Source organism: Ixodes scapularis, unplaced genomic scaffold (genome assembly GCF_016920785.2).
Source record: "Ixodes scapularis isolate PalLabHiFi unplaced genomic scaffold, ASM1692078v2 PGA_scaffold3__209_contigs__length_174095766, whole genome shotgun sequence".
NCBI lineage: Eukaryota > Metazoa > Arthropoda > Arachnida > Ixodida > Ixodidae > Ixodes > Ixodes scapularis.
Genome location: NW_024609868.1, coordinates 138082892 through 138096080, shown reverse-complemented (window position 1 = coordinate 138096080; position 13189 = coordinate 138082892). Strand labels below are relative to the sequence as shown.

The 13189-nt window shown below is 45.4% G+C and overlaps 1 long non-coding RNA gene across 1 annotated transcript; it reads left to right on the top strand.

Moving 5' to 3' along the window:
- The first annotated feature begins 4381 nt into the window (after positions 1-4381).
- On the top strand, positions 4382-4621 carry LOC120838756. The gene is made up of 3 exons (XR_005715176.1): positions 4382-4417; positions 4478-4532; positions 4600-4621. It is a non-coding gene; the product is annotated as an uncharacterized LOC120838756 (long non-coding RNA).
- Positions 4622-13189: the final 8568 nt, after the last annotated feature.

Genomic DNA, 13189 nt, shown 5'->3' with positions numbered 1-13189 from the left:
CCACTCAAGTGGAGGGGGAATGCCGGTAGCTGACGCAACATGCAAAGGACGGAGAGCATGGTAATGTGCGCCGAATAAAGAAAAATAGAAAGTCTACAGCCCAGCCAAACGCCGATAGACTTTAATAGTCTGGGGAGCCTGAAGGGCAGTCAGCGTGCGGAGAAGATCGCGAAAGCGACTGGGCGTATGCGCGTAACCAAAAACTGTGGACACAAGGTCCCAATTCAGCTCAGGTGGGAGGTCGCTAGGGCGGACAGGCATGTGAGGAGGCCCGGCCGGGAAGGCCGCCGGGCGTCGGCTGTCGGTGGACTCGTCTTCGTCCCCGGACCCGCCCAGGTCGGGGAAGGGGTGATGGACGCCGAGCCAACGCAGGATACGCAAAGCGGCATCCTCGAGGCTGTCCGCCCCACTTTCATAGTCAGAGTCCACCCCTGATTCCGGGGACGGCCCGGACGCCGGCGCAGAGAGCTCGTCCATTTCCTCTGCGTCGGATCCCTCAGAAGGGGATACCGAAGGAGAGGAGGGACGGCTCAAAGAGCCGGCGAACGGGGAAGTCCCGGAAACCGGCGAGGGCAGAGACGAGAGGGTGGGAAGGCCAGCCCCGCGGACCGCCTTGGCCAGGAGATCCCCCGGGAGGAGGACGTCCTGGAGGAGTGCGAGCGTAGGCACGCCGTCCACCAGCACGGCCGTAGGCCGGGCGGGACCGAGAACGAGTTTGAGGGCATGGGGAATACCTTGTGGGGCACCCAGGTAGTCCAGGAATGGCACGCACTCGGGGGAACAGGTGAAGTCCGCTGGCATGGGGGTGGGCTCATTAAGTTCATCACGGAGGGGAAGGCCCGCCGGGATGAGAGGATGAGTCCTGGGGATTATGTACAGTCCGTGCATTTGCTGCCTTTGTTAAAAAAAAACTGCGTTTCGGGTTCTGAAAGCACCTGCAATTCGCGTTTTGACAAATCTGCAGTCGTCTTTTCTTTTCCGTTATGAGTCCCAACGTGGAGACAGCGGAATGCAATTCCTCCGATTGTTTTTCGTCAAGAGAGTCTGGTGCAGCCTCGCCGTCTACGCCAAGGTGCCTCTACAGGAAGCATAAGAGCGGCGATGTCCTCAACCGAGTTGCAAGGCAGCTGATAATGAACGCGTACGTTCAGGTGTGACACGAACCGCCCGCCAAGCCCGGCCATCCCGGCTCACTGTAGAGGAGTCCTGCATCAAAGTCAGCAAACTGCTTGGCGTTGGTGCACGCACCATCCCCGAGATTAGGAAGCAGGCGAAAGAAACAGTGGGACAGGTTGCGACACCCTCTCGGAAGCGCCCAGCAAGTGAAGGCAAGAGCCGGCGAAAAGTCAGGTACGGCGACTTCACTTTGTGCGCGCTGAGATCGTGCGTCCACCGTTTTTTTTGGACGGAACGAAATCCCCACGGTCAAGAAGACAACGGCCGAATTCTGCGCGAGGACTGAACTTCCCTCGTTGAAGGCTTGGACTGTGCGTCGCCTTCTCCACGACATCGGATTCGAGCACGACAAGAGGGAACGAAACTCGCGGCAGATTAAACGAGATGACACCGTCGCCTGACACCAAAAGTACCTGCATGAGATCGCACGTCGCCAACAAGATGGTCGGAAGATCTTCAAATACTTCTTATCAGATAAACTCGTAATTGAAAAAAGTTTGTTATTATCCCCGGGCCATACATCGCTCAAAAGTGATTTTAATGATTTGCTCAGTCGACTGTTTAATTTTTCTTTTTCCTCTTAAGGCCCGTTCACACTTGCAACCGAATACGACCGAGAGAGACCAGACCGGTTTTTAAGCCTCTTGCGATCTCTTAGGACCAGCTCCGGTGCAGCGATTTCGGTCCTAGTAAGTCGCAAAAGGCTCAAAAACCGGTCTGGTCTCTCTCGGTCTTACTCGGTCGCAAGAGTGTGAACGGCGCTTTAATGCCCGTTCACACTCTTGCGACCGAGTAAGACCGAGAGAGACCAGACCGGTTTTTAAGCCTCTTGCTATCTCCTAGGATCAGCTCCGCTGCAGAGCATCCGGTCCTAAGAAGTCGCAAAAGGCTTAAAAACCGGTCTGGTCTCTCACTCGGTCGCAAGAGTGTGAACGGCGCCTTACTTTGTTTGTTAATTAGAGAGACGTATTGCGATGGATCGATTGTTTCTTCAAACGTTTTCCAAATATGTTTTCTTTTCTGGGTTGTGATTAGCGATGTAACTTAATGAATCTTACTGTTCTAAAACAATTCGTTATAGTGGTCACTTCGTTTTGGTTGTTTTTAAAGATTTTTAGCTACAATTATTTTGTTTAGTAAGACTCATTTATTTTTGTTACCCATGCTCTAAACATCTGGTTCTCTTTTTCTGACAGTCACTTCTCCCGCATTTCAGCTAGGGTACTGAATACGGACTTTTAAAAGTATTTTTACGTTTTAAATTACTTAAAATCTTGTATATCACGCCATGGTTCTCGTTGTCGCCATACGCGGCTGCAGATTGGGAAATGGTTTGATGTTTGGTTTGCGATTACACGGCGGAATCGCGGTATTCCGTGAAAAAGTGACGTGTTCTCTTTTACTTCTGGTAAGAGAAACGAATATGCTGCAGAGTCTTACAGCGTTCAAAACTTGAAATGGTAGCTGGACGGCATGGGAAACAAAAATCTCATTGGCGGTGCTGCGCAGCAGGTTCGAAATGGTGACTTTGTGGTGGTTCAAATTTTTAGTATCGCCACTTCAGTGGCCGTAGTGCTACACTAGAAGAGCACAATCCACGTCTTACTTTTTTGTACAAGGCAGCCCCTAAGTGGGAGGGGAAGCTCAGTGCCTTCGCGCAAAGCGTACGCCAAAACAGCTCGGTCGGGAAAAGCGAAAAAGAAAAAAAAAGAAGAAAAGAAGAAGACGGAGAGGGGGCACTGTTTTAGCGGGCGGTTTTTGTGTGGGTTGCGTGTGTTTGGAGGGGAGGATACGCCATCTGTGGCGAGTACCGCGCAATCTGTTACGAGTGCCGCGCCAACACGGTACTTAATTGGCCTTTTTGCCGCAACGCGCCGCGTCGTTAGCGTCGTCGCGATGGTAGGAGTACAGTTACGTACAGTGAAGTGAACTAGAGTATAGGGGTGTCGCGAACCGGCCGCGGTTCGAGTTCGACCAGGTTCGACTTTTTCGAACTTTTAGTGAAAAGTTCGGCGAACCTTGTATTGAGGTTCGACTCGTGTGCGCATGCGCGACAGACTGGCCAGTTGGCTTCGGATTGGATGGTGATGGCTGAGGGATGAATCAAGGGCAGCGCTGGTTGGTTCTTTCAGTTAATACAGTACAAAAAAATAAGTTATTAACTTCTTCAGTGATAAGAATTGATTTCTTTTAATTGCAACTGTTCATAAAATAAAATAACCTATTGCATAAAAAAAAATGCTCCAAACCTAGACATGCTTGTAACAAGGTCTATCCACAGTGTCCACAAAGTCGAACCGGTCGAATCTGGTGAAAAGTTCGATGTTTCGTCGAACCGGTTCGACACAGTCGAACCCCGAAAGTTCGACCTAAAAATCCGGTTCGACAAAAGTTTGCGACACCCCTACTAGAGTAGTAGTAGGAAACTGGAAGCTGCACTTCCTTGGCTTCCGAGGCGTGCATCTCCGCAGTAAATGAGAAAAATGAAAAGTAAACGCGTAGACCATAAATATGAAGAAGTTAGTAACAAAATATATTAAGCAACATTTTATATTCAGTTGTAAAAGAAATTGTTATAAATAAATAGCTAGTATCTGGAAATATCAGGAAAAAGCTTCATATGCATTTACTGCAGAATTACTCTAGCCAATGGCGCCTTTTTGCTTCGTAAGGACACCGTTACGAAGCAATATTGTAATCACATTGAAAAGATTGGTGGTGTTTCATGTTTTGGTGGTTCGAGGGTTTTATGTTTTTTCCTGATAAAAATTCAGTTGTAAGTCAGTGCTTGTCGTGTGCATTCCTGTCACTCGTCCTTCGTCCAATTTTCATACTTTTTTGGTTCTAATGCATCACCAACTCGCCCAAGTTACCACTCTTATAGTACACTCCGCTTCACCATAACTTGGCTAAGGGTGAAAGCTATGGCCCCCGTGAGCCAATTGAAGTGACAGAGCAAAGTACATGACAGCACTCCACGGGAGGAATGCACGACGGCTACATTGTCACGCAACTCACTCTGACAGTCTTGCGGGGCTGCAGCTTTCGCTCTTTGCCATGTTATGGTAAAACAGTTAGTACATCGCACTATGCTATTCGGCTACTAAAAAGTTCTAAATATGTCGCGAAATTAGTCTGCACTCATACTTTCTTCAACTTGATTTGTTAGGTCCATGCGGTGTACCAAGGGCTGCCCACCACACCAGGAGGTAGCACCTTAGACCATGCCACTCAGCTACAGGTATGTTCCGGTTCTGGTGTGAAAGTTGTGTGCACTCATCTCTTCTTCACCTTGGTGCAGAAATGACCTTGCCATGCCAGGGACGAACACCTTACACTACACTACTCAGCAACAGGTAACTTCCAAGTGTTGCAAAATTTGCCTTCACTCATACCGATACTGTCTCCAACTTGTTTTCTTAGGGCCATACGGTGCAGAGAGGACTTGCCCACGCTGGGGATTGTCATTTTACAGTATGCCACACAATTACAGGTACTTTCCGAATGTACAGGTACTATCCGAAATGAGCCTGCAGAGGGATCCCATTTCGGATGTCCAACGGATGTGCGATTCTGTTCGCTTTGGCGCTCTGCCGGATGTCCTGGGGATATTCGTTGGACGTATACGGATGTCCCACGGATGTTCGCTATATCTGAATCGGATCTCTATCGGATGTTCACGGGATATCCGAAGAAATCCTGCCTAGTAAAAATTGGCTCAAGTTAGTGCTTTGGCTGGTTTACAGCATATCTGGGCTAAAGTAGAATGAATTGAGGCATGCCATCCGAATATCTGAAATTGGCCTGCAGAAGGATCCCATTTCGGATGTCCGACGGACATGCAAGTTTGTTACGTTTGGCACTCTGACGGATGTCCTGGGGACGTCCGTCGGACGGCTACGGATCTCCTCGGGACGTCCTAATATCTTGAGCGGACATCTATCGGATGTTCAATGGACATCCAGTGGTTTGTTGGGGTGTGTAATGGATTGTAGTCGGCGCTGAGCAGGCACTGTCAATGTCTCTCTAAAAATGTATTTATTAAATGAGGAGGGACGTTGGTTTGATGGTGCTGCAACATTATTTTGTGAAACATCAAGGACAATGGTGCAATGATGTGAAAGCGGGGGTGTCTACTCAAAGTGATGATTATCTTTGCTCTGAAGACACATTACTTTGAAAACAATACTGTATGAAACCCTAGATTTGAATGCATTCCATAAATGAGAATGGTCTGGATCTGCACAAAATAGAGAACAAATTTAATATGCCAGAAACGAGAAAAAAAGCTTCGTATTGTATAAAGGTTTCTATGGTCACTACCAGCTAGCTCAATGTACAAGCTCACTTATGTTTTTTAGTGTGCATCCTTGGTTGACCTGTACGGACCCTACCTGCTCGACGCCATCGGAAACATTGGCAACAGCCATGAAATCTGCAAGGTAAGCATAAATGATTTAAGTTAATAACGCGAACTAATATCTAGAGTTCACCAGACATAGATAGGTAACAGGATCGGGCTTGCATTCACTGTGCAGTAAAACAGTTCTCATGTTGTAGCTGTTTTATGCTAAAGCTCTACATAGGGTACAACTTTTTCTGAGCGAGCAGGTGAAAATACCTCTGCCAAAAGGTCATGGCTATTTGTGTGATCGGAAATTCAGTCACTGAAATTACTGTCTGTATGATATTGTGGTACGTTCCTCAGAAGTGAGTTAAATAAAGAAAGGAAAACAGTGAATGAATTATCGCATTAATGGCTATGTTTGCAGGTTTTTTATTTTGTAAGTACTATTTCACTGTACCACACTTCGAATATGCTGTGCTGGAACAGACATTCTGTAATTGGGGATAAAACAGAGGCAGATTTAATGGGTGTGGCTCGTGGGCCGGGTGGGACAACTCGGGGCGGGGCACTCTGCACAGAGATGCAACGTCTTGGACGGATGTGATTTTACGTATGAAGGTACCGTATTTTCCGGATTACAAGGCACAGTTCTGTATATTGCGCTGTTTTAGCAGAAAAGTTGGTATATAAGTTGCACATCTTTGCATGAATCAAGCGATGAATTTTTAAAATGTTTACGTACATCGGTATCGTGAACTCGAAGTATCGCACAATCGGCTAGTTCATATGTACCGTTTGACGCGCAACAACTCTCACGTCTTTGACTCTCGAGAAATGCTCATGCATGACACTGTCTGGCGGAAGCAATCGAGTGTTTCGTAGCAAAAGGACGTAAATCGTGCGAAATGAGTAGGTGGTCGGCTTTATGCAAGTGTACCATGCTAAGCGAAAGAAAGTTTAACATGCCAGACACTCGTGACCCAAGCTTTGGACTACTAGGCCTAGCCTAGGCCAAGTCATGGAGACGACGCGAGCAACAACGCACAGGCAGATAGGTATATCTGGACACACTCCTTTTGTTCCCTCTAAAAGATCAGCTAGTCGCAATCCTTCCTTTTATAAGTAGCAACACGGCTAGAGCATGGCAGATAAAAGCTGCTCATCAAACGGAAACTAAGAAAGAGCTGCGAAAATTTTTTGCAATGCTTGTTGACCAAGTCTTTTACCTTTCAGCGTTACTAGACAGGCAAAAGAATAAGGAACCATGGCTGAAGTAAACAACGTCGATCGCATGCTGTAAAAGCTTTATTATCACTGCTTTACCTATCCATATTTGGCTGCTTTGGAGAAACCGTCAAATTTCTCTTTTTCCGAGTCAGTTATGAAAAGTGAAGAAGAGTGCGGCGTCAGCAGTGCCCCCTGGAAGGGGCAACACCACCTAAGGCTCCATAGTTAAGGTGTTCTACAAAAGATGCCGTGTGGCGCATAAAAAAAAGTTGGGCGAGTTGGTTATTCATGATACTGCTTCACAGCGCACAAGATCAGATACACTTAAAAGTAATTTCACGCATACACAGGAAGAACACTCGCGCAGCGCTGATTGACAAATCAAGTGTATTATACATCCACAACCTATCCCACAAGTTCAAGAAAATGGCCAACAGAGTCAACGTAGACGTTGTTTTCTCCGCGCCGAATAGACTTTCTAGCTTGTGCAAGAAGGTGAAAGGGACATCTAGTTGATCAGTTGGATGTATCAAAAACCACCAGACCAAGTTCTTGTCCTGCAATGAGGGAGTAATCTATTCCTTCCCCCTTACATGTGGCAAGTGTTACATCGGACAGACGGGTCGCTGTCTAAATGACCGACTTCGTGAGCATAACAAAAATGCCATAAATGCCAACTCGGGTCATTTAGGCATCCACTTCAGAGAGTGTGGTTGTTCTCCCCTCCTGGACAAATGCACCATACTGGGACGGAGCAGGAACATACTGACGCGAGAAATAGTAGAAACCGCTAACATTGTAAGGCTAGATAGAATATGTGTTAGTACTCCTTCGCTAGCCTTAACGTAAAAGAGTTGAACTATATAGCACAAGCACAGTAGCAACGTCTGCTGTACAGGAAATTCATTATTTTTCTTCCTTCTATATTTTTTCTTCCTTCTATATTTTGTTTTTAATCCTTTTTCTGTTCTTTCCTTTTCTCTTTTTCATATGATCCCCGTTTTTTTTTTTGTTTCACTGCCATTTGCATCGGAGTGAAGGAAGATGAAGATAATGCATAATACACTTGAGTTGTCAGTCAGCGCTGCGAGAGTGTTCTTCCTGTGTATGCGTGAAGTTACTTTTAAGTCTGTCTGATCTTGTGCGCTGTGAAGCAGTACCACCATGAACATTTTTCGAGAGAGAGAGAAAGAAAAACATCCGCACATACCGTAAAATACCGTGGAAGCGCCCACTTCGTTCGAGCGCCCACTATAAACATTTCCCAAACTTGTGAATTCTTTAAGTTATACTTTAAGTGCCTGATTTGACCAGACAAGCGCTCATGTCCAGGTTAACCCGGTTTTCAGTGAAAGTAGGGTGGGCACTTACCTGGTATTTTATGGTAAGTTGCATCGTTGTATAACGCGCATTAAGAAATGTTCGAAAGAAACCACGACTTATACACCGGAAAGTATGGTAATTGCCATTTTACGAAGGACAAGGTACTTCGCCTACAAAGAAACATACTATGTATATGCTCTTTTTTTCATGTTAAGAAATTAATGCACTACATAATACAAGTTGTTTCCAGTATTTTGGAACTAGTATACAGGTACAAAAATTTGCATTAAAGGGAAACTGAAGCGGTCCTGTGTTTGAAGAAAAAACACATAGATCGTGGAAAACACCTAAATCATCTTTATTTGGCCTCCAGGATTACGAATATTGAGATTATTTCGGCGGATCTGTTATGTGCTAGGATTTGGGGAAAAAATGTCCGCAGATGTTGACAGAAAACTCCCCATTGGTCGTGATAAGTATGAATAAATAAAAATAAAAAGGGGGGGAACCAGCATGATTCAGTCTTCTTTGGCATTATTAAATAGTGAGGTCTTGATCCCTTGTTTTCATCTCTAGGCATCGTCCTCCGGTTCGTCCTATAAGTCGTCCTTGAGATTGTCTGAGAGGTTGTTTTAGAAGTCGTCCGAGAGGTTGTCCTCTAGGCGCCGTCCCCGAGGTCATCCTAGAAGCCGTCCTTGAGGTTGTCCTAGACATCGTCCTTGAGGTTGAGTTAGAAGTTGTCCTTGAGGTCGCCCTAGAAGTTGTTCTTGAGGTTGTCCGAGAGGTCGTAATAGGCATTGTCCTCTAGGCGTCGTCCTCGAAGTCGTCCTACAAGTCGTCCTTGAGATCATCCTAGACGTCATCCTCTAGGCATCGTCCTAGAAGTCGTAAAAATAACAGCTTCGCTGGTCCTCTATTTTCCCATGAAGTGGAACGGTTTTAAAACTTTTTTAAGATTTGGTGCACGAAGGCTGCATAATTTAATTTTCAAAGTGCCACTCAAGCTCCTCCTTTCTGGGGCGTGACATCATATTACGACCTTTTGGAATCTGTGCTCTCGCGCATCTTCAGAGCCTGTCATAGATATGCACGCGCTCTCTTGCTATTTTCAAAGAGGTTGGAAAGAGACGTCACAACTGGTGTGAGTGCGGGGGAATATACCTGGCAAGCTTGCGATTGCACTTGCTGCCCACATGAGAGACACGCGCTTGGCGGTCCGAAGATTCTAGTAGGACATCACGACTGATCCGAGTTTTTTTGTGTGTTTTCTCGTGTTTTGTCACATCTTTAAGAAAACAAACATCATATTCAGGATCATGGGATAAAAACAAATCAGCATTCACCTCTATCTCGTTTTCTTTTAAGAAGTTCTTTAGCTTCCCTTTAATAAAGGTTCACAGTATGAAGGTGTTACAGAAAACTGTTCATATTTTCGGCCGTTGAAGCACAATCATATGTTATCCTAAAGAAGAACCTCTAGTTGCACCACCCACGTTTACCTTCTTTTCTTGAAATCCCATTACACTGCATTTGTGAATTAATGTTGCTTATTAAACACACTTTGCTTTCTCTTCTGCATAGTTTGTCGACATATGCTCGGATGGGACGGAGCAGTCAAAGCTTCTCGGCGCCAAGCAGTGCTCGGAAGGTCCGTCGTACTGGTGCGGAACCCCAGAAACTAGCGGCGTCTTGCAACGTGGGTTCCAACTGCCTATCCCACAAACCTTTAATTGGTGTGCCAGTTCAAGGGGAACTCTGCCGATTTTTTGAGCTACCCAAACTGAACACATTTTCGAAATACCCAGGCTTTGCTCTTTCCGACATGCGTTCAATATCTCTGAATTAAAATAGATATTGACAAAATGCCAAGTGAGGGTTATGCCAATACCAATATTCAAACTTTCCTGCACTCTCCGGTGGGGTGGTGTCACATGTTGCATAACTTGCAACTTGAGCAGACAGTCTAAAAACAGTTTTTTGCATGTTGTTTAATACCCGGGACTGTGGTGCAAAAAATGTAAAAAAAAAAACACTTTTAGTTGAAGGGACAGACACCGAAGGGAACGTCTCAAACTTGGCTAACTGGTTTATTTCTCAAGCGTCCATATATACCCAAGCTCGCCTGCGTACTTAGCCTTTTCACTAGTATTTTGCACTTCTTTGTTTTTGTTTTGCTGGCATGTGTATTTTCAGCAACCATTTCATACTATCGAACTTCTTGTAGCCAATCGGGAACCAGCTGTACTGCCCCCATATTAGTACATCTAATGTCCTGTTTAAAATTTTACAAGTAGAGCAACTTGGTGAAAAAAAATATTATTGTGACTTGTAATTTGGGTTAATTGTTCAAATGTGCCTATTAATGTGTCGAACCAATTCTGATGCAGATCTCTGACTATAGAAATTTCGCCATGACTTCCCTGTAACCTAGCTAACGTGCACTGTTCTTTTTTTCTTCTGATTTTTCAGGCACAGGACTACTGCAAGAAGAAAGTAGGGAAGCAGTAGCAATGTATCCTTTGTTAGTTTGTTCCGGCATGGAGAACTGGAGCACAAAGTTTTAATGTTCTCTTAGTTGTTTCATTATTGAATTTTTGATGTGGCAGTTTTTTGTGTCGGATGGTGCCCTTTTACTCATTTTCAGTAAGAGAATTATCTTGAATAAAACGTTTTGCTATATGGTGTCTTTCCTTGCAGTGTGCAGTTGGGCTTTTGGATGTCTGCACATGTTGAGAATGTTATCGGAACCTGTGACCGGAGAATTTGATATCTTTTGCCTGTGACAGGATTTGAAGGGATTTTAATATAGAGGTACAAGAACCTTATTGCTGTAATGCTTATGGACCAACTCATGTTCACAACCAAACCAGAGCGCCCCTAGTCGATGCCACCGGTGCCACACATGCGCGACGGAGGGTGGTCAAGAAGCTCGCCGAAATAAATCCTGGATCTTCCTGGCATGTTTTACATACAAACTCTTCCTAACATGTTTTACAAACAAACGCCGGCAGGAAGAGGCAGGTCAAGCTCATCACCTGCGGACCCGCTGGCACGACGGGGACTGACTGGTTGGCGATAGAGACGCTGCCGGCCTCGCGAAGCTTGAGGGCGTCGGTGTGGGGGTTGACGACGACTTTAAAGTTTGTACCTCCTAGGTGCTGCGCCGAGAAACTTTCAGGCAACCCCATAATGGCGGATACCCCATCAATGAGGTCGTCCGCCGATGTGCCTACTGGCACAACAACGTCGAAAGCGTGCGCTTTCGGCGGTGGACAAGATGGCGTTGATACGGCTGCCATGGCAGTCGGCACCCTCGCCGGGGAGCTTAACGACACGTGACCAGGGACCGCGGAACGCAGGCCCCGAACGAGGTGATCTCGGGAACAACGGCGATATCGGTAATTTCGACCACTTCCATGGCTACACAGTTTTGGGCGTAATTCGGAGTCACCCTAAACAAGCGTCCAAGAGTGCCTAAAGACCTGTCATATTACTTTTAAGATTTCTCGTCAATGTCAGCGTTTTCGATACTTTGCATGCTGTCCACCCTTCAACCTGGCTGAGCTGCAGAAATCTCTTGCATTATTATCATTCTCTCACAGATGCAAAGACGCTGATATTAAATTAAAAACTCTAAAAATGCTATAAACAGCCCCGCGGGGTCCGAGCTAAATCCTGGATTTTGTTGTTGTGAACTCTCAACTTTTTAAGCAATTCCAGTTAAGACAACAATCGCGAGAATCATGATATAGCCAGAGATTTCTGCAGCTGCGCCAGGTTGAAAGGTGGATCGCATACACAGTATAAAAAATGCTGACATTGACGAGAAATTTTAAAAGTGATACGAGAGGACTTTGGGGCTCTATAAGGCGCTTGTTTAGGTGATCTAGGTGTTGCTCGGACATTGTTGGGACGTCTCGCTCGCGACGTACAAAGAACCTCTCGGGAAAAAAAAGAACGAACTGACGTCGAATAATGTCGATGACGTCAAGGTGCGGCTCAGACATCGTTGGGGCATCTCGCGCTCGAAGAACCTCCCAAAAAAACAAAAAAACAAATTATGTTCATGACGTCAAGGGGTTGCTCAGGACATTATTGGGACTTCTCGTGCTCCACGTTCAAAGAACTTACCGGAGAGAACATAGAACTGACGTCTATTATTACCAATGAGGTCAAGGTGCTGCTCCGACATATTTGGTACGTCTCGCGCTCAATGTTTGAAGAACCTCCCGAAAAAAAACAAAAAAAAAACATAGAACTGACGTCGATGGCGTCAAAGTGTTGCTCAGAACACTGTTGGGATGTCTTGTGCTCCACATTCAAAATAACTTCCCAAAGAAAACGTAGAATCGACGTCTGTTAAGGCCCGTTCGCACTCTTGCGACCTCTTAGAACTGGGTTCCTTGAAACCTCTTGCAACTAGAGGACACACTGGTAACTTGGCCGGTCCGGCATATTTTCTAATGCTCTCGCGCATTATCCTCTTTCTTGGCTCGAAAAGCTTTTGTCAACGTTGTTAACAAGCCTTTCTTATAGGTGTTGTGCATATTTGACCTCAGAAATGGTCGAAACGTTGCTGAAGTTTATTTTGTTGACCCAATATTTGCTATGTCACCAAAAACTACACTTTTAGCTAATGTATATCAATGATTGTATTTAAAAAAAAGTTCACCTTGAAGAAATTAGGAGGGGCGGTCGCCCCTCTCCCCCCCTAAATCTTCTCCTGGAACACCTGTATTCTCTCCAGATTTTTTTTTTCCAGGCAACACACTTACTAATACCACGCGATTTTTTGTTTCAACGGAATGTATTGCCATTTTAGTCATCTTGCTTACTACGAAAATAAGATATTTATTCAGTACACATTTTTTCTTTGTTAGTATATCTGTCAAAAAACTTTTCGCAAGCGTTTTAATATCAGAGAAAACAAACAGAAAAACTGTTGATTGCAAGAAAAAAAGAAATCATTGTTTGGAACGAACAACGATGACTGATGGAGCTAGGTACTAAGGTCTCCCAGATAAATGTTTTCTTCAGTTCTCTTGTCCATGACACCTCAAAAGCTAAAGGTAGTCTTGTCTGCTTCAGCCCCCCTCCCCCTTGCATATTCGGGCA